This window comes from Ischnura elegans (genome assembly GCF_921293095.1).
Source record: "Ischnura elegans chromosome 13 unlocalized genomic scaffold, ioIscEleg1.1 SUPER_13_unloc_1, whole genome shotgun sequence".
In the NCBI taxonomy this organism is placed as follows: Eukaryota; Metazoa; Arthropoda; class Insecta; order Odonata; family Coenagrionidae; genus Ischnura; species Ischnura elegans.
In genome coordinates, this window is record NW_025791657.1 from 16300951 (window position 1) to 16321809 (window position 20859).

The 20859-nt window shown below is 41.6% G+C and overlaps 1 long non-coding RNA gene across 1 annotated transcript; it reads right to left on the reverse strand.

Annotated features, from left to right (window-relative positions):
- Nucleotides 1-679: 679 nt before the first annotated feature.
- Nucleotides 680-4145, reverse strand: LOC124172365. Its single transcript, XR_006868142.1, has 3 exons — nucleotides 3994-4145; nucleotides 1830-1969; nucleotides 680-1502 (listed from the first exon to the last, which is right to left on the reverse strand). It is a non-coding gene; the product is annotated as an uncharacterized LOC124172365 (long non-coding RNA).
- Between the last annotated feature and the right edge of the window lie 16714 nt (nucleotides 4146-20859).

Sequence of the window (20859 nt, forward strand, 5' to 3'; positions counted from 1 at the left end):
GTAGCATCTACAATCACAAAAAGGGCTTCATTAATAGGAAAAACCATACCCGCGATCCCATACCATCAAATAAAGAAAGAACAATCAAAAGAATTATACTTCTATGTAAACACGAGGACCATACTATCACCTGCAGAGACAAAGGAAACAGTTTGGTTATATAAGAGTGAAAAGAGTGCCATGACAATGTCAACAATTCAATGAGGATAATGATTGTGAATCTTTAATATATGTACTAGAGACAAATGAAACAAGAGCTCAACAATTGTTACTTCCCACTGACAGGCAGAAAAAAACATGATTTTATCAAATAGTGCAAACATTCCACAGAGTTTTATCAATATTAACCCTTCATCATCACGGTTATTTGGCCTCCTTAAGATACAAAAGAGTACTAACCCAGATAGACTAAATCTACTAATGCTCTGATAACAGATAGGCAAATGAAGAACTCTCCGCAGATAGGCTAAAAAATTTCATGGATAAAAAAAATCAACTATGAAAGTTCATGTGTAATTGATTATGGACAACCATAAAGTCAAATCTCTCTTGATAGCTATGAATTCCATAGAGGTAATCATGTTCATGTTGTCTTTATACCCCCGCATAATCACAGCCTTTGGATTTTTTTTATGATTCTCTCAAGAAAGTGTTTAATTTACAAAGGGACAGTCCCTTATGGATTAATGACCTCCAGAAGATTTCAGTAAACGACATAACTTTGACCCTGAAAAAACTTTCATCCTTGTTGCGACATTCATGAAGCGTATATTAAGATCCCAAGAATGCAAAATGGTGTTTCAGGATACAGTGTAGCAGAAATCTTTCCCTTTATACCGGAAGAGTTCAATGACGTGGACTTCATCTTTGAAAAAGCTTTTCAAACACAAATCATCATTGACCCAGAGAATGTTGACGAATCAATGAATGACGAAACTGATCACGAACACTATGATGCTGTCAATGAGCAGCCAGCAAACCTTAATAAGACATGTGTTGAAACTTCACATCTGTATGGGTATAACCCAAAAGATATTGCTAAAAAATTGAATCCAAAAAAACAGCCAGCTTAAATTTATCAGAGCTGTACGAAAATCCTGTTGGTGGTACTTCGCGACCTAATTCAACACCCAAGTCATTCCCGGAACCTACTCAAGCCCATCTCATTTCAAAGAAACCCTAGAATTGACATATCCTCCGCAAAAACCACACAGTGACTGAAAATAAAATCTAAGAAGGGACAGAAAGCAACACTCAATAATTAGGACTTCTACTCCTATGAAATTGGTATCAAAGTGTCAAAGTATCAAAGAGTATATAGGAACACATGCAGGTAAACAAAATTGTAATTAATTTTCAAGTACTTAAATGAAAAATGTAACAAAATATGTAAAAAAAATCATAAATTTAAATGTCTTAAGGAGTCAAAATTGTTCTGGTCTACCATACCATGCTAACATGTTTTTATCTTCGTACTAGCACTCATCAATGCCAATTCATCCCTGAAAAAAAATAAAAATCATAATTATTGTTGAAGTAGCAAAGCTATCAATCACTTCATTTATGTGCTAATACCTTTTAATGCAGAAGCAATACTTATAGCATATGAACAATCTTTTTCACATGCAATGACGAATGACATTGCAAAGCCTACAACTAGTAAGCGTTCCAACAAAGATGCCATGATGAACACAACAAAAAGTTATCAAATATGGAACCTGGTGCAAACTGGTCTAACAAACAATTTTATATTACAATATTTAGGCATCATGTGAAACTAAGTGCCAACTCCCTCCCTGAGATATAACTTTTGAATAAGTATTTGGTACCTGTATTCCACATCACGCCACAGAGTATGGTCTATACCCATTTCACCAGACTCCTTCCTACGGCCAGCTTATATCAGCCAGCTTTGAATGTTTATCCTCCTCCATCAAACGACCGTAACCAATGTTTCCTATGGAGCTTCCTAGATTTATAAATGCAAAGGACACATTAAAACATTTTTATGATTACATATATGGTCTCAAAATTATTTCTTTACACCATGTCATGCCATCACTTAGATCAATATTCACAAGAGAAAACGAGACACAGTGATATATATAAGAAATGGTATTTTAGTATCTCAGAATAGTTTTTTATTAAAAATATGAGGAGCACGTCTAGTACCTCACCAATTAAAAAAGTACAGTCATTTGCAGCAAGGCTGATGACCCTACATATAATATTGAAATCTAACCAACTCTTAAATATATATGAACTGAAATATGTCCTAATCATCAGGAAACAATCCTCTTGCCGTGAACTTTCTATATTTAACAGAGCAGAAGACTCTAGAGTATGCTGTGACCTTTGCTGGCTCATAAGTGAGCATGCCTCAGAAAATACTTTTTCATTATACCAGCCTCAGTCTTGCCTCCAATCCTATTCATAGTATTCTCATGTGGATGAGACTAAGTTACAAGTAGTGAGTCCATCTCCACCCACCCTTCTCTAAAATGAGTACACTTGAGTGTTTAATTAATTTGATGATATTTTTACTATATCTATACTCAAGAAAAAGATAAATGCAAAAAAAGTTTATATTGACAGAGAGCAACATTTTGATATATCACACAGTTACATTATTTTATTTATATTTCTTAGAACTTGAGGAAGAAGAATGAGAGAGATCAAATTTATTACAACATAAATTGCAGTGTTTTGGTGTAGTTCGATGGCAGGTAATAATGGACACAAAAATGGGGCGAAATTTTTGTATTGATGTTTGGAACTCTAAAAGTTATAAAAGAAAACAAATCAGTGAATTTGATCTTATCCAACAATATGCCATTTAAGTTGAACATTCCAATTTGTCTTCTACGATTTGAGGGAGCTTGCAAATTCAATAAATGCACATATCTATAGCATCCTGGGTCTTTCTGCAGTATTTTCTCAATATTGTAATCAAGTAATTTACAATACTTATTTTGGATCCATTCAAGGGTATATATGTGTGTATGAAAATGTGGGTTAAAAATTCATAAAACCTTGGCACGAGATTGTAAATAAAAAAATAATTAACACCTTTCTATCAGGATTACTTTCGAGTGTTACTACGATATTAACGAAATGTAATTAGCTTATATTATAACAAATATCACCGTAACAAATGATAATAACAGCAACGAAAAAAGCTTTCATTTTTTAACCATTCACGAGCATATTAACAGCGACGTTAAATCGTCGTGGCAACATGCTACACACTAGCACTCATATACTTGATTCTCCAAAATATCAATTGAAAAATCCGGACCAAATAGCCCAATAAAGTCACCAATTGACGTCCAAAATTATAACACAAATAAATCTCCCGGCAAACATATGAATTGCGTCGAATAACGGCTCTACTTGTGGTAATTAAACCACACGGATGAGCAATAATGAATTAAGAGCCAATAAAAACTCAGTGGATGAAACAGTAGAATATTTTATATTTTAGCAATGGCTAAGAAAAAGGAAGGCTGACAATGAACCTTCGGCCATTTTCATGACGCCACGACCTCAGGGAAAGCAACACATTTGTAAAGTTAACTACGTATGATAAATAAATGTGAATCGAAATCGAAGCAAATTGAAACCATAGAATCAGCCAAGAACCTTAACATAGTTACTTAAAGGGTACTTGGAATTTTGACGCTCAAAGATTTATGAAAAATATACCTATCACCGGACGAAGATAGCGTCGAAGTGGAACCGAAGACGAATACCGCCGAATCCCAGCTGTATATTAAGTATTTATATCACACAGATGAGAAATTATAAATTTAGATCCAATAAAAATCCCAAGGATAACAGAATAGAATATGAATAATAGAACTACAAATGCGCTATTACCTAATGGCGTCCTTCGGCCATTTTCATGACATCACGAACCTCACGGTAGAGGTCACATTTATAAGATTACGTATGGCAAACAAATGTAAGTCGCATAAAAAATTGATAACTCACCTTTTTATGAAAGCAGCAAGGAGCAGTAGACGGCAGAGGTTGCAATATTAGCGCGTTGTGGTACCTGAGGTTTTATCGTTGCATCTTGCGTCCTTGTCCTTGTGTTTATCCAGCGACACGGAGCGCCACACACGGTGCTAACAAGAACTCATAGTCCAACATGTCTGCTACCATCAGCATCATCAGCATCACGAAATATCAGAAATATCACGAAAAACATTATCTTCTTTTATTGTAAAAAGAATTATGCGCCAATATTAAGTACGCTCATCAATTTACATCTGAAACAATATTTATCAAGGTGGCAATTTTTGAAAGGACGATCCAGTCATTTGATCAAGTCACGGACGTATTTAAATAAATATATTTTTAAAATTATACGTTTGCCTATCTGGAAGCACGCAAGCAATTTAAAAAACATAAAAATTATGGCATGAATGGATTTCATTACGAAAGTATAGCAAAATGTGCGTTTAAGTGTAGAATACTTCTATACACGGGATTTATTATGATAATATCCGAGTTTTATTTTTACACCGCATTTACACCAAAAAAACACGTGTACATAACTTCTCGGTGCTGTCTGGGAATAGAATCATTTTCGGATGCTATCATTCCGTCGTTCCAAACGATTTACAAGAGAGAAGTTTTGCTAAGGATACTGAAATAGACGTAAGTTTTCTTATCTAGATATTATCATTAAATTTACTTATGCATTAATGGTATTCTCTGCATCATTTGTATAAAACCTAGATCCTATGTTCTGCAATGAGTGATTTATATAATTTAGCAAGGTCATATTCTTAATGCGCTTACTGTTCCTAAGATCTAGGGATCGATGATAACAGTTATGGTGAACAAAAAACACTGCTAATGAAATAATTGGTAAAGTTTTCATAGATCGACAAGTAACCATTTATGTGAAACAAGCGATAGAGATAAATTTTAAACACATACTCAAAGCAAAAAAAAAATAAGTTACTCGATCTCGATCCTGAGATTTCATCCACGCATGTGAAGCACTCTAATCACTGAGCTATTTGGTCGTTAATTTGTGTGAGTGAAAACCAGTGATAACCAGTGATTTTTCTCTGCTTGCTTTTTGGTAAGGCTGAATGCTGATAACATTAGCGAAGAAAAACCACATATTCGAAAAATTACCTTCACAACTTGCTGTGTATTTATAAAAGATTTGATATTGAATCCTATGCATAACGAAATCTAGGCGTATAACTTTTACAACACTATATTTTCCTAATTCTTGACGTCAACAAAACTAATACAAGTCACCTTACATGCAATCAAAAGGAAACGGTTCCCAAGCAGCACCCAAGCGCATTATCCGTGCATTAAATGCGCGTACGACCGCATTGGTCGCTAATCCGCATAAATACCGCATTGGTAATGCGCATTTGTAATGCACTTTCTATGCAGGTCGCAGATACATCCGGAACAGTAGAAATGACTTTAGATACGACATAATCCAAGATTTATGAGAGCAAAATTGTCTGCTGTGGTTTTTCTTTTCCGGTCTCATCAATATTCCGGCGAATTCGCAGAATTTTTTACTCATATTAGGACGACATATACGTGTTTCTTCTCTTGGGATATTCGACTATTTCCACGACAAGCTCTTAATGATTTAATTATTTAAAGGTACGGGTTGTTACGTGACAACTCCGGTGAAAGTGAAGTGCAACTTAGGCTGGGTAGTGAGATTTTAATATTCGCGGGAACGCTTAAGCGACGGCCTCTGGCACGACCTCGGGCATGGCATCATCATATGGCAACCAGATGGTGACGGAGACTTCGGCCTGCTTCGGCCCATAGGGCCATAGATCTTCGGCCCGCTGTTTAAGTGGTGTTGCGTTCTTCTCAGGTCGGCGGTTCGGATTTTTCATTAGTCGTTCGTGTTCGTCAGTTACTGAAGACAACGGAATCTCGAAGAATGGAAGTAAGTAAATTAAAATATATCTTTCTATTAATTTATGTAAATATAATACAATTATAATGTATGTGTAGTATTTCTACGTTAAAACTTTCGCGGGTACTCGTCATGTTGAGTTTTCTATTCAGAGTCCCTTGAGAAAGCGACCAGCGTTGACCGGCTTCGGTCGGGAAACGTTGTGACCACATCTTGTGACTTGTGAATCTTAAGAATTGACGCGGCGACATTGACGAGTACCCGCGAAATTTTTAACGAGGAAAAGTGCTCAAGTTTACAGAAACGTGAGAGAGTGAATATCGTGAACTGTTGACGTGAATTTCGGCGAGCATGGCTTCCAAAAAGTTCATGCCTTTGCAGCGGTCTATTAAAAAGCGCGCGAGTAGATTAGCTAAGAGACAGATTGATACTTTTTTTAGAAATCTTGATGGAGAGTGTGAAAACTCTGGAATGGAATATGAAATAATTGGTGAACAATGTGAAAATGTTGGGAGAGTAGAGCGTAGCGATTTGGAGTCGGACGGGAATGCCAATCAGTTCATGGAGGGGGAAGATTGCAGTCCCCTCCACAGTGATTTCGAGGGTTGTAGCTCCCCTAACGCTACTCCAAGTGCCCCTGAGTCGGATGAAGATTCGATTTTTGGAGGTCATGGTTCTTCAGATCCAGTGTACCAAACTGAAGAGAATAGTGGCGAAAGAAGAGAATTATCTCTTTGCTCTCAGTTAGCCCAGTGGAGTGTGGATTACGGGATAACTTTGGAGGCAACCTCTGCCTTACTAAAAATTCTGAAGCCTCTTCACCCTCACCTACCGAAAACCGCCGAATCATTACGTTTGACTAAGAAGCGCAAAGTCCCCGTCAAAAAGCTTGATAATGGCAACTATGTTCATTTGGGGCTAATAAATGGGATCAAGAAATTTAGTAAGGTCCGGGAATTGCAAGACGCGACAGTTTTATTTGATATTAGCTTTGACGGATTTCCCATTTACAAAAGTGCTTCCACTGAATGCTGGCCAATATTAGCCAGGTGTAATCAACTTGGTATTAGAGAGCCATTTCCTTTAGGAATATTTTATGGGGAAGGTAAGCCTAAGCCTTTAACGGAGTATCTCTCTGAATTTCTGAAAGAGGTAAGAGACCTGAAGAATGATAATGCCTTTGCATTTGGAAGACAGTGTCAATTAAAATTCAGATATATATGTGATGCACCCGCACGAGCATATATCAAGTGTATTGTGGGGCATAATTCTATTCATGGATGTGAAAGGTGTGAGCAGGAGGGCGAAAGTGTAGGGCATTTCACAATATACAGTAGTGTAGTTGGCCCATTAAGGACCAACAATTCTTTCCTGAATGGAGAAGACTTCTCTCATCATAAGGGAGACAGCCCTCTGAAAGACATTGGTACCAATTTCATTTCTGATATACCTCTTGATCCCATGCATTTAGTGGACCTTGGAACTCTGAGGAGATTTTTGAAATATATTCTGTTTGATGGTAACGTTGTGGCCAGACTGTCGGCTGCCAACAGGCGCACTTTGGATGCCAACATTGAGGAAGTATCGCCGTTTCTTCCTTGTGAATTCACTAGAAAAGTAAGATCACTGCAATATTTTTCAAAATGGAAAGCAAGTGAATGTCGGCAGTTTCTGTTGTATGTAGGCCCAGTTGTTTTGAGCAGTGTGTTGAAGGCCAATGTCTTTAAATGTTTCTTGCTGCTACATTCTGGAATTTTTATTGTGAGCAATGAGAAATTGATCTCATCCTTGGTAGATGACGCAGACGAATTTTTAAAACTATTTGTGTCGTACAGTGCAAAAATTTTAGGGAGCAAATTCTTGTCATACAATATTCACAGTCTGCTACATCTATGTGGTGATGTGAAAAATCATGGGCCTCTCGCAAGATTTAGTGCATACCCTTTTGAGAGTAAGTTAGGGCACATTAAAAAACTTGTGCGGTCCTCTCATCTGCCACTCCAGCAAATATTTAAAAGGCTATGTGAGAAGCAAATATTTGGAAATAAAATTAACGATCGTAGGAGACGAGGAGTTGTTGGTGAACATGAAGAAGGTCCAGTACCTGATGGAATGGATGTGACAGGCCAGTTTCACTCATATGAAGATGTACATTATATTCTAAAAGATCGTCATCCTGACAACTGTGTTTATTTGAATAGTGGGCGTTATGGATTAATTAGAAATATCGTAACTTACAATGGTGGTCTCTTAACTGGTATCAGGATTGTTGCTCAGGAGTTCCAATCATTTTCAGACTTATATGTGTATCCTATTTCATCTGGGAAACTAGGAATCCTATCTATATACAGCCGGCGTGGTGACTGACTCACTCATGGATACAAATTCCCGACCACTTCTAGAAGTGCTGGAGAGCTGAAATTTGGCACGCGTGCGGGAAACCCGAAATGATCCGGAGGAAAAATCCGAAAACCGGAAGTTTCCGCCACGTGGCGTTGCTAGGACGACAAAATGGCCGAAATCGCGCTTTTTCCGGGGACCGTCTTTCGGTTTTTATTTTACTGCGCGCGAACCGTGCGTGCCACACGGATCATTAATGCATTTCCTGAAAGCTGTTAAACGTGGGCACGTTATTACGTAATGATATTAATTTGTTTTTAAGAAAATTGCAGCCAAAATGGCGTCCAAAAATTCGTTTTTCGAATAAAATATCATAACTTCCGCTCCCTTCGACTTAATTTAAGGTGTAGGATAACGAAAATGATTATTATATATGCTTATAACATCTTCTAAGAAATCTAGGTAACAATTTTCTTTCGTCGTCCTTGGTTACTCAGAAAAAAATTAAAATATTCCGAAAATCACCGAAAATTACGATTTCCAAAAGATTAACACTAGATTTTGTCAATTTTTACCTGACCGATTTCTTTCAAACTTTGTAGTTACATACAGCAATGCATTGTCTTTTATTAAACATAAACATTTTATAAATGATTCAATGGATTAAACAGCGAAAAAATAAAAATGGCGGGCACTACTCACTTTTTTCAGGGACTGGATTGCTTTTTATTGTATTACTCTCGAAATATGGATGTCGTAGGGCATACTTCTTTTAGATATGACAGTAAATGAATGGGACCATATACTATCGTCATCTTTAAACCCCCCGAAACCCCCTAAAAATTAAAATTTGCATATAATTAGCCTTTTCGGGTGCTTTCGTCACAATTCCGCCGCTTTTCCAATCCTTACCACTCATCGCTACGGAATTGATGTGGACGATTGATGACCGCTGGCAGTAAAAATCTATAAACCCCCGGTAAACCCACATACCTACCCCCCAAAAATAAAATTTTGCATTTAAGTCTACTTTTTGTGTACTTTTCGTGACTATTCCACCGCCCCCAACGACTCATCCCCCCGAAATTTATGTGAATGGATGGTGACCGCCAGGAGTACACACATTTAAACCCCCGGTATCCCCGTGAAATCCCCCCCAAATGTAAAATGTGTCATTTAGTCTCCTATTTGGGAACTTCTCGCAAACATTACGCCGCACTACCCGTCCCCTCTGAGCTCTAGATCCGGAATATTTGGTGAGGGCGAGCCACCGTAAACCATACGGGAAAAAATACCAGAACACCCCCGATTACCTCCTGGAACATCGCCGAAAAAAATAAAACAAATTTAAACTCGGCTTTCCGAATAGTTTTCGACACAATTTAACCGGTGCTCTACCACTTATTAAAACCCCCGATAACCCCGTGAAACCTCCCAAAAAATTTCTAATGAATAGCCTCTCCAGGGAAAAGAATCGTAAGACCACTCTTCCGGTCCCCTAGGACTTATCGGCACGGAATTTATGAGAACTATTAGTGACCACTGGTTTAACACAAGTATAAAACCGCCGGTATTCCGTAGGAAACCCCCGAAAAAAAAATGAAAAACTTGCCATTAAGTCTTCTTTTATGGGTACTTGTCGCCACTATTAATCCGTATTGCACTACCTTTTAAAATCATCGCTACATGATCACTGTGGACTTTTGGTGACCGCATGCATAACACATTAAAATCCCCGAATCCCCGTGGGCACCCCTCTCGGCGGGGAAGACCGATTATAAGGACTAGGCGGAGCAGCCGCGGGGGGGCTCCTCAACCCCAAGGCGGCGAAGCCGCCCCACAACGAGGAACTGGCGTAGGCGAGGGGGAGCTTCAGCAACCCCCGGGCGGCGTAGCCGCCCCGATGTTCAAGCGGCGCAACCGCTGTGGACTCCCCCCACCTCTGGGCGGCGAAGCCGCCTCTTAAACGAATAACGGTGAAACAGTTCCGAAATGCCCTCGCCCTCTGGCACACTAAACCCCCAGGCGGCGAAGCCGCCCTTCAGCGAGGAACGGCGAAGCCGTTCCGAGGAATGAGTGGGGCACCTCCCTACCCCCTGGCCGGCGAAGCCGGCCCCTAGCCGTGTTGAGATTATTCGAACTTCAAAAGTCTTCGAACGACCACAAATGTAGACGGCGAAGCCGGAACCGGGGTTTTAAGGGGCGGAGCCCCTTAACGAGCGCGCGGAGCGTGCGAGTCCTATCTATATACAGCCCTCGTGGTGACTGACTCACTCATGGATACAAATTCCCGACCACTTCTAGAAGAGCTGGAGAGCTGAAATTTGGCACGCGTGCGGGGAACCGGAAATGATTCGGAGGAAAAATCCGAAAACCGGAAGTTTCCGCCACGTGTCGTCGCTAGAACGACAAAATGGCCGAAATCGCGCTTTTTCCGGGGACCGTCTTCCGGTTTTTATTTTACTGCGCGCGAACCGTGCATGCCACACGGATCGTTAATGCATTTTTTGAAAGCTGGTAAATGTAGTAACGTAATTATGTTATGTTATAAGTTTCTTTTTAAGAAATTTGCGGCCAAAATGGCGTCCAAAAATTGGGTTTTCGAAAAATATTTCATAACTTCCGCTCCCCTAGTCGTAATTACAGGTGTAGGATATTGAAAATGATTATTATATATCCTCATAACATAGTCTACGAAATGTAGGTAACGTTTTTCTTTCATCGTCCTTGGTTACTGAGAATAAAATTAAAATATTCCGAAAATCACCGAAAATTACGATTTTCAGAAGATTAACACAAGGTTTTGTCAATTTTAACTCAACCGATTTCTTTCAAACTTTGTAGTTACATACATCTATGCATTGTGTTTCAGAAAACATAAACATTTTAATAATAGTTTAATGGATTTAACCGCGAAAAAATAAAAATGGCGGGCACTGCTAACATTTTTCAGGGACTGGTTTGCTTTTTATTGTATTACTTTCGAAATATGGATGTCATAGGGCACAATTCTATTAGACATGACAGTAAATGAATGTGACCATATAGTACCGTCATCTTTTAACCCCCCGAAACCCCCTAAAATATTAAAATTTGCACATAAGTAGCCTTTACGGGTACTTTTCGTCAAAATTCCGCCGCTTTTCCAATCCTTACCACTCATCGCTACGGAATTGATGTGGACGATTGATGACCGCTGGCAGTAAAAACCTATAAACCCCCGGTAAACCCCCCCACCCCAAAAAAAATAAAATTTTCAAATAAGTCTACTTTTTTGGTCCTTTTCGTGACTATTCCACCGCCCCCAACGACTCATCCCCCCGACATTTATGTGAATGGATGGTGACCGCCAGGAGTACACACATTTAAACCCCCGGTATCCCCGTGAAATCGCCCCTAATGTAAAATGTGTCATTTAGTCTCCTATTTGGAAACTTCTCGCAAACATTACGCCGCACTACCCGTCCCCTCTAAGCTCTGGATCCGGAATATTTGGTGAGGGCGAGCCACCGTAAACCATACGGGAAAAAATACCAGAACACCCCCGATTACCTCCTGGAACATCGCCGAAAAAAAAATAAAACAAATTTAAACTCGCCTTTCCGAATAGTTTTCGACACAATTTAACCGGTGCCCCTACCACTTATTAAAACCCCCGATAACCCCGTGAAACCTCCCAAAAATTTTCTAATAAATAGCCTCTCCAGGGAAAAGAATCGTAAGACCACTCTTCCGGTCCCCTAGGACTTATCGGAACGGAATTTATGAGAACTATTAGTGACCACTGGTTTAACACAAGTATAAAACCCCCGGTATTCCGTAGGAACCCCCCGAAAAAAAATGAAAAACTTGCCATTAAGTCTTCTTTTATGGGTACTTGTCGCCACTATTAATCCGCATTGCACTACCTTTTACAATCATCGCTACATGATCACTGTGGACTTTTGGTGACCGCATGCATAACACATTAAAATCCCCCTGGGCACCCCTCTCGGTGGGGAAGACCAATTATAAGGACTAGGCGGAGCAGCCGCGGGGGGGCTCCTCAACCCGAGGCGGCGAAGCCGCCCCACAACGAGGAACTGGCGTAGGCGAGGGGGAGCTTCAGCAACCCCCGGGCGGCGTAGCCGCCCCGATGTTCAAGCGGCGCAACCGCTGTGGACTCTGCGGCGAAGCCGCCCCTTTAACGAGTAACGGTGAAACAGTTCCGAAATGCCCTCGCCCTCTGGCACACTAAACCCCCAGGCGGCGAAGCCGCCCTTCAGCGAAGAACGGCGAAGCCGTTCCGAGGAATGAGTGGGGCACCTCCCTACCCCCTGGCCGGCGAAGCCGGCCCCTATCCGTGTTGTGATTATTCGAACTTCAAAAGTCTTCGAACGACCACAAATGTAGACGGCGAAGCCGGAACCGGGGTTTTAAGGGGCGGAGCCCCTTAACGAGCGCGCGGAGCGTGCGAGTCCTATCTATATACAGCCGGCGTGGTGACTGACTCACTCATGGATACAAATTCCCGACCACTTCTAGAAGTGCTGGAGAGCTGAAATTTGGCACGCGTGCGGGAAACCCGAAATGATCCGGAGGAAAAATCCGAAAACCGGAAGTTTCCGCCACGTGGCGTTGCTAGGACGACAAAATGGCCGAAATCGCGCTTTTTCCGGGGACCGTCTTTCGGTTTTTATTTTACTGCGCGCGAACCGTGCGTGCCACACGGATCATTAATGCATTTCCTGAAAGCTGTTAAACGTGGGCACGTTATTACGTAATGATATTAATTTGTTTTTAAGAAAATTGCAGCCAAAATGGCGTCCAAAAATTCGTTTTTCGAATAAAATATCATAACTTCCGCTCCCTTCGACTTAATTTAAGGTGTAGGATAACGAAAATGATTATTATATATGCTTATAACATCTTCTAAGAAATCTAGGTAACAATTTTCTTTCGTCGTCCTTGGTTACTCAGAAAAAAATTAAAATATTCCGAAAATCACCGAAAATTACGATTTCCAAAAGATTAACACTAGATTTTGTCAATTTTTACCTGACCGATTTCTTTCAAACTTTGTAGTTACATACAGCAATGCATTGTCTTTTATTAAACATAAACATTTTATAAATGATTCAATGGATTAAACCGCGAAAAAATAAAAATGGCGGGCACTACTCACTTTTTTCAGGGACTGGATTGCTTTTTATTGTATTACTCTCGAAATATGGATGTCGTAGGGCATACTTCTTTTAGATATGACAGTAAATGAATGGGACCATATACTATCGTCATCTTTAAACCCCCCGAAACCCCCTAAAAATTAAAATTTGCATATAATTAGCCTTTTCGGGTGCTTTCGTCACAATTCCGCCGCTTTTCCAATCCTTACCACTCATCGCTACGGAATTGATGTGGACGATTGATGACCGCTGGCAGTAAAAATCTATAAACCCCCGGTAAACCCACATACCTACCCCCCAAAAATAAAATTTTGCATTTAAGTCTACTTTTTGTGTACTTTTCGTGACTATTCCACCGCCCCCAACGACTCATCCCCCCGAAATTTATGTGAATGGATGGTGACCGCCAGGAGTACACACATTTAAACCCCCGGTATCCCCGTGAAATCCCCCCCAAATGTAAAATGTGTCATTTAGTCTCCTATTTGGGAACTTCTCGCAAACATTACGCCGCACTACCCGTCCCCTCTGAGCTCTAGATCCGGAATATTTGGTGAGGGCGAGCCACCGTAAACCATACGGGAAAAAATACCAGAACACCCCCGATTACCTCCTGGAACATCGCCGAAAAAAATAAAACAAATTTAAACTCGGCTTTCCGAATAGTTTTCGACACAATTTAACCGGTGCTCTACCACTTATTAAAACCCCCGATAACCCCGTGAAACCTCCCAAAAAATTTCTAATGAATAGCCTCTCCAGGGAAAAGAATCGTAAGACCACTCTTCCGGTCCCCTAGGACTTATCGGCACGGAATTTATGAGAACTATTAGTGACCACTGGTTTAACACAAGTATAAAACCGCCGGTATTCCGTAGGAAACCCCCGAAAAAAAAATGAAAAACTTGCCATTAAGTCTTCTTTTATGGGTACTTGTCGCCACTATTAATCCGTATTGCACTACCTTTTAAAATCATCGCTACATGATCACTGTGGACTTTTGGTGACCGCATGCATAACACATTAAAATCCCCGAATCCCCGTGGGCACCCCTCTCGGCGGGGAAGACCGATTATAAGGACTAGGCGGAGCAGCCGCGGGGGGGCTCCTCAACCCCAAGGCGGCGAAGCCGCCCCACAACGAGGAACTGGCGTAGGCGAGGGGGAGCTTCAGCAACCCCCGGGCGGCGTAGCCGCCCCGATGTTCAAGCGGCGCAACCGCTGTGGACTCCCCCCACCTCTGGGCGGCGAAGCCGCCTCTTAAACGAATAACGGTGAAACAGTTCCGAAATGCCCTCGCCCTCTGGCACACTAAACCCCCAGGCGGCGAAGCCGCCCTTCAGCGAGGAACGGCGAAGCCGTTCCGAGGAATGAGTGGGGCACCTCCCTACCCCCTGGCCGGCGAAGCCGGCCCCTAGCCGTGTTGAGATTATTCGAACTTCAAAAGTCTTCGAACGACCACAAATGTAGACGGCGAAGCCGGAACCGGGGTTTTAAGGGGCGGAGCCCCTTAACGAGCGCGCGGAGCGTGCGAGTCCTATCTATATACAGCCCTCGTGGTGACTGACTCACTGATGGATACAAATTCCCGACCACTTCTAGAAGTGCTGGAGAGCTGAAATTTGGCACGCGTGCGGGGAACCCGAAATGATCCGGAGGAAAAATCCGAAAACCGGAAGTTTCCGCCACGTGTCGTCGCTAGGACGACAAAATGGCCGAAATCGCGCTTTTTCCGGGGCCCGTCTTTCGGTTTTTATTTTACTGCGCGCGAACTGTGCGTGCCACAGGGATTTTAAATGCTTTTTTTAAAAGCTGATGAACGTGGGCACGTAATTATATAATGTTATTAGTATCTTTTAAAGAATTTGACTGCCAAAATGGCGTCCAAAAATTGGTTTTTCGAAAATAATTTCATTCCTTCCGCTCCCGTCGACTTATTTTAAGGTGAATGATAACAAAAATGATTATTATATATGCTTACATAATTTTTCATTTAACCTAGGCAACAATTTGTCTTTGTCACCTTTGGTTGTCGAGAAAAAAATTAAAATATGCCAAAAATCACCAAAAAGTACAATTTCCAAAGGATTAACACAAGATTTCGTCCAGTTTTGCACGACCGATTTCGTTAAGACTTACTATATACATGAAGCTATGCATTTTCTTTCAGAAAAATTAAAAATTTTTACAATATTGCCATCAATAAACCAGCAAAAAATTAAAAATGGCGGACACTTACCATTTCTCCCGGGAGTTTGTTTACTATTTATCGTTACACAGGCGAAACATTTCCGTCACACGGAACGTTGTCATAAAAATTGAAAGCCTATAAATGTCGCCACCTACTTATGTAATTTTTGAAGTTAATTTCTAAGTAAAACGCTTTCAAAATGGCGTCCAAAAATCAATTTCTCGGAAAATATTTCATATTTTCCACTGCCGTTGGCCTTATTTTGTGAGTAGGACAACGAAAATGATTATTATATATGATCTTAACATTGTCTACGAACTGTAGGTAATATTTTTCTTTCGTCGTCCTTGGTTACTCGGAAAAAAATTAAAATATCCTGAAAACCACCGAAAATTACGATTTCCAAAAGATTAACACAAGGTTTTGTCAATTTTAACCCGACCGATTTCTTTCAAACATCGTAGTTACATATAACTATGCATTTCCTTCAGAAAACATAAATATTTAATACATAATTTAATCGATATAACCGCGAAAAAATAAAAATGGCGGGAAGTACTAATTTTTCCGGGGAGTTATTTACTTTTTATTGTATTACTCTCGAAATGTCATGGATGTCATAGGGCCTACTTCTTTTAGATATGACAGTAAATGAATGTGACCATATAGTATCGTCATCTTTAAACCCCCCGAAACCCAAAAAAAATTAAAATTTGCATATAAGTAGCCTTTTCGGGTACTTTTCGTCACAATTCCGCCGCTTTTCCAATCCTTACCACTCATCGCTACGGAATTGATGTGGACGATTGATGACCGCTGGCAGTAAAAATCTATAAACCCCCGGTAAACCCACATACACCCCCCAAAAATAAAATTTTGCATATAAGTCTACTTTTTGGGTACTTTTCGTGCCTATTCCACCGCCCCCAACGACGCATCCCCACGGAATTTATGTGAATGGATGGTGACCGCCAGGAGTACACACATTTAAACCCCCGGTATCCCCTTGAAATCCCCCCCAAACGTAAAATGTGTCATTTAGTCTCCTATTTGGGAACTTCTCGCAAACATTACGCCGCACTACCCGTCCCCTTTGAGCTCTAGATCCGGAATATTTAGTGAGGACGAGCCACCATAAACCATACGGGAAAAATACCAGAAAACCCCCGATCACCTCCTGGAACATCGCCGAAAAAAAATAAAAAATTTTAAAGTCGCCTTTCCGAATAGTTTTCGTCACACTTGAACCGGTACCCCTACCACTCATTAAAAACCCCGATAACCTCGTGAAACCTCCCAAAAAATTCTAATAAATCGCCTCTCCAGGTAAAAGAATGGTCAGACCACTGTTCCGGATCCCTAGGACTTATCGGCACTGAATTTATGAGAACGATTGGTGAACACAGGTTTAACACAAGTACAAAACCCCCAGTATTCCGTTGGAACCCCCCGCAAAAAAATGAAAAACTTGCCATTAAGTCTTCTTTTATGGGTACTTGTCTCCACTATTACTCCGCTTGGCACTACCCTTTACAATCATCGCTACGTGATCACTGTGGACGATTGGTGACCGCATGCATAACACATTAAATCCCCCAAATCTCCCTGAGCACCCCTCTCGGTGGAGAAGAGCATTAATGAGGACAAGGTGGAGCAGCCGCGGGGGGCTCCTCGGCGAAGCCGTTCCGAGGAGTAACTGCCGTAGGTGAGGGGGAGCTTCACTACCCTCGGGCGGCGAAGCCGCCCCGAAGTTCAAGCGGCGCAGTCGCTGTAGACTCCCCCATCTCAACTCACACTCAACCCCTGGGCGGCGAAGCCGCCCATTAGCGAGGTACGGCGAAGCCGTTTCGAAGAATGAGTGGGGCGCCTCCCTACCCCCTGGCCGGCGAAGCCGGCCCCTAGCTGAGGTGAGATTATTCAAACTTTAAAAGTGTTCGAGCGACCACAAATGTAGACGGCGAAGCCAGAACCGGGGTTTTTAAGGGGCGGAGCCCCTTAACGAGCGCGCGGAGCGTGCGAGTCCTATCTATATACAGCCCTCGTGGTGACTGACTCACTCATGGATACAAATTCCCGACCACTTCTAGAAGAGCTGGAGAGCTGAAATTTGGCACGCGTGCGGGGAACCGGAAATGATTCGGAGGAAAAATCCGAAAACCGGAAGTTTCCGCCACGTGTCGTCGCTAGAACGACAAAATGGCCGAAATCGCGCTTTTTCCGGGGACCGTCTTCCGGTTTTTATTTTACTGCGCGCGAACCGTGCATGCCACACGGATCGTTAATGCATTTTTTGAAAGCTGGTAAATGTAGTAACGTAATTATGTTATGTTATAAGTTTCTTTTTAAGAAATTTGCGGCCAAAATGGCGTCCAAAAATTGGGTTTTCGAAAAATATTTCATAACTTCCGCTCCCCTAGTCGTAATTACAGGTGTAGGATATTGAAAATGATTATTATATATCCTCATAACATAGTCTACGAAATGTAGGTAACGTTTTTCTTTCATCGTCCTTGGTTACTGAGAATAAAATTAAAATATTCCGAAAATCACCGAAAATTACGATTTTCAGAAGATTAACACAAGGTTTTGTCAATTTTAACTCAACCGATTTCTTTCAAACTTTGTAGTTACATACATCTATGCATTGTGTTTCAGAAAACATAAACATTTTAATAATAGTTTAATGGATTTAACCGCGAAAAAATAAAAATGGCGGGCACTGCTAACATTTTTCAGGGACTGGTTTGCTTTTTATTGTATTACTTTCGAAATATGGATGTCATAGGGCACAATTCTATTAGACATGACAGTAAATGAATGTGACCATATAGTACCGTCATCTTTTAACCCCCCGAAACCCCCTAAAATATTAAAATTTGCACATAAGTAGCCTTTACGGGTACTTTTCGTCAAAATTCCGCCGCTTTTCCAATCCTTACCACTCATCGCTACGGAATTGATGTGGACGATTGATGACCGCTGGCAGTAAAAACCTATAAACCCCCGGTAAACCCCCCCACCCCAAAAAAAATAAAATTTTCAAATAAGTCTACTTTTTTGGTCCTTTTCGTGACTATTCCACCGCCCCCAACGACTCATCCCCCCGACATTTATGCGAATGGATGGTGACCGCCAGGAGTACACACATTTAAACCCCCGGTATCCCCGTGAAATCGCCCCTAATGTAAAATGTGTCATTTAGTCTCCTATTTGGAAACTTCTCGCAAACATTACGCCGCACTACCCGTCCCCTCTAAGCTCTGGATCCGGAATATTTGGTGAGGGCGAGCCACCGTAAACCATACGGGAAAAAATACCAGAACACCCCCGATTACCTCCTGGAACATCGCCGAAAAAAAAATAAAACAAATTTAAACTCGCCTTTCCGAATAGTTTTCGACACAATTTAACCGGTGCCCCTACCACTTATTAAAACCCCCGATAACCCCGTGAAACCTCCCAAAAATTTTCTAATAAATAGCCTCTCCAGGGAAAAGAATCGTAAGACCACTCTTCCGGTCCCCTAGGACTTATCGGAACGGAATTTATGAGAACTATTAGTGACCACTGGTTTAACACAAGTATAAAACCCCCGGTATTCCGTAGGAACCCCCCGAAAAAAAATGAAAAACTTGCCATTAAGTCTTCTTTTATGGGTACTTGTCGCCACTATTAATCCGCATTGCACTACCTTTTACAATCATCGCTACATGATCACTGTGGACTTTTGGTGACCGCATGCATAACACATTAAAATCCCCCTGGGCACCCCTCTCGGTGGGGAAGACCAATTATAAGGACTAGGCGGAGCAGCCGCGGGGGGGCTCCTCAACCCGAGGCGGCGAAGCCGCCCCACAACGAGGAACTGGCGTAGGCGAGGGGGAGCTTCAGCAACCCCCGGGCGGCGTAGCCGCCCCGATGTTCAAGCGGCGCAACCGCTGTGGACTCTGCGGCGAAGCCGCCCCTTTAACGAGTAACGGTGAAACAGTTCCGAAATGCCCTCGCCCTCTGGCACACTAAACCCCCAGGCGGCGAAGCCGCCCTTCAGCGAAGAACGGCGAAGCCGTTCCGAGGAATGAGTGGGGCACCTCCCTACCCCCTGGCCGGCGAAGCCGGCCCCTAGCCGTGTTGTGATTATTCGAACTTCAAAAGTCTTCGAACGACCACAAATGTAGACGGCGAAGCCGGAACCGGGGTTTTAAGGGGCGGAGCCCCTTAACGAGCGCGCGGAGCGTGCGAGTCCTATCTATATACAGCCCTCGTGGTGACTGACTCACTCATGGATACAAATTCCCGACCACTTCTAGAAGAGCTGGAGAGCTGAAATTTGGCACGCGTGCGGGGAACCGGAAATGATTCGGAGGAAAAATCCGAAAACCGGAAGTTTCCGCCACGTGTCGTCGCTAGAACGACAAAATGGCCGAAATCGCGCTTTTTCCGGGGACCGTCTTCCGGTTTTTATTTTACTGCGCGCGAACCGTGCATGCCACACGGATCGTTAATGCATTTTTTGAAAGCTGGTAAATGTAGTAACGTAATTATGTTATGTTATAAGTTTCTTTTTAAGAAATTTGCGGCCAAAATGGCGTCCAAAAATTGGGTTTTCGAAAAATATTTCATAACTTCCGCTCCCCTAGTCGTAATTACAGGTGTAGGATATTGAAAATGATTATTATATATCCTCATAACATAGTCTACGAAATGTAGGTAACGTTTTTCTTTCATCGTCCTTGGTTACTGAGAATAAAATTAAAATATTCCGAAAATCACCGAAAATTACGATTTTCAGAAGATTAACACAAGGTTTTGTCAATTTTAACTCAACCGATTTCTTTCAAACTTTGTAGTTACATACATCTATGCATTGTGTTTCAGAAAACATAAACATTTTAATAATAGTTTAATGGATTTAACCGCGAAAAAATAAAAATGGCGGGCACTGCTAACATTTTTCAGGGACTGGTTTGCTTTTTATTGTATTACTTTCGAAATATGGATGTCATAGGGCACAATTCTATTAGACATGACAGTAAATGAATGTGACCATATAGTACCGTCATCTTTTAACCCCCCGAAACCCCCTAAAATATTAAAATTTGCACATAAGTAGCCTTTACGGGTACTTTTCGTCAAAATTCCGCCGCTTTTCCAATCCTTACCACTCATCGCTACGGAATTGATGTGGACGATTGATGACCGCTGGCAGTAAAAACCTATAAACCCCCGGTAAACCCCCCCACCCCAAAA